We start from the raw sequence: 1,663 nt of genomic DNA, 5'->3' as shown, positions 1-1,663 counted from the left end.
CTTTCCCCCAATTTTGCACTCCCTTTGTCTGAGTCTTTCTTTGCCTGTGGTGGGAGAATTGGTCTCTCAACCTACCACACCCCTTTGCTCTGGGGAGACCTCACCTGCAGTACTGTGTCCAGCTCTGGAGCCCCCAACACAGAAAGGACATGGACCTGTTGGAGAGGGTCCAGAGGAGGCCACCAAGATGATCAGGGGTTTGGAGCACCTCTGCTGTGGGGACAGGCTGAGGGAGCTGGGGGTATTCAGCCTGGAGAAGAGAAGGCTCCAGGGAGACCTAAGAGCAGCCTGCCAGTACCTGAAGGGGCTACAAGAAGGCTGCAGAGAGACTGCTCCCAAAGGCCTGCAGGGACTGCACCAGGGACAATGGCATCAAACTAGAGAGGAGCAGATTTAGATTGCATGTGAGGAACAAGTTCTGACCATGAGGGTGCTGCAACACTGGAATAGGTTGCTCAGGGAGGTGGCTGAGGCCCCATCCCTGGAGTTGTTCAAGGTGAGGCTGGACAGGGCTCTGGGCAACTGGAGCTGGTGGAGAATGTCCCTGCTGCCTGCAGGGGGTTGGGACTGGATGAACTCTGGAGCTCCCTTCCAACCCAAACTGTTCTATGATTCTATGCTGCATCCAAGCACAAATTACAGAGCACTGCTGAAGCTCAATTTTCTGAGCTCCTCACATGACTGTCATCAGCTTTGGGTAGGAAGAAGTTCAGTTTCTTGAGTCCTTCACCTGGGGAGGAACAGTAGCAGGCACCAGCACAGGTTAGGGGTTGAGCTGCTGGAAAACAGTTCCATGGAGAAGGACCTTGGAGTCCTGGGCCTTGGAGTCATCCATAGGACAGCAATGTGGCCTTGTGGCCAAGAAGGCCAATGGCATCCTGGGGTGCATTAAGAATTGTGGCCAACAGGTCAAGGGCGGTTCGCCTCCCACTCTACTTTACCTTGGTGAGACCACATCTGGGCTATTGTGTCCAGTTCTGGGCTTCCCCGTTCAAGAGAGACAGGGAACTGCTGGAGAGAGTCCAACAGGATGCTGAAGGAACTGGAACATATGTGAGGAGAGGCTGAGAGCTGTGTGGCTGTTTAACCTGGAGAAGAGAAGGCTGAGAGAATACCTGATCAATACTTACAAGTATCTGAAGGGTGGGTGTCAAGAAGGGTCAGGCTCTTTTCAGTCATGCCCAGTGAGAGGATGAGGGGCAATGGACACAAACTGGAACCCAGGAGTTCCACCTCAACATGAGGAAAACCTTCCATGGTGAGAGGGTGCTGGAGTCCTGGAGCAGGGGTTAAGCCACAAAGTCATTTTGGGGGCTAAAAGGGTCGAGCTAAGGACAGGCCTGAGCAGTGTGGTTAAAGCAACTCTGTTACACACATTGCATTTTAAACAGTCCCTGGTCACGGTGTCCATGTTCCCATGGTGGTGTTCTGTACTCCCCTGTGCTCTGCACTCCCCAGGCTGTTGTTCATCCCCTCAGGAGAACAGTCCAGCTCTGTTGTGTGCAGTACAGGATTGCTGTCAGCATGATGCCATTATAGCTCTGGGCATGGGCTGAAGCTGGCATTTGGATTTGGTGTGGTCAACTATTAGTTCTCTCTCCCAATCTGTGGGTGAGACAGGGAGAAGACTTGAACTTTTGAGGGTTTTTAATAACCTTGGGAT

Source organism: Melanerpes formicivorus, unplaced genomic scaffold (assembly GCF_026170545.1).
Source record: "Melanerpes formicivorus ecotype bairdi unplaced genomic scaffold, bMelFor1.0.p_v2 SCAF_77, whole genome shotgun sequence".
Lineage (NCBI taxonomy): Eukaryota > Metazoa > Chordata > Aves > Piciformes > Picidae > Melanerpes > Melanerpes formicivorus.
Note: the sequence above shows the minus strand (reverse complement) of the source record.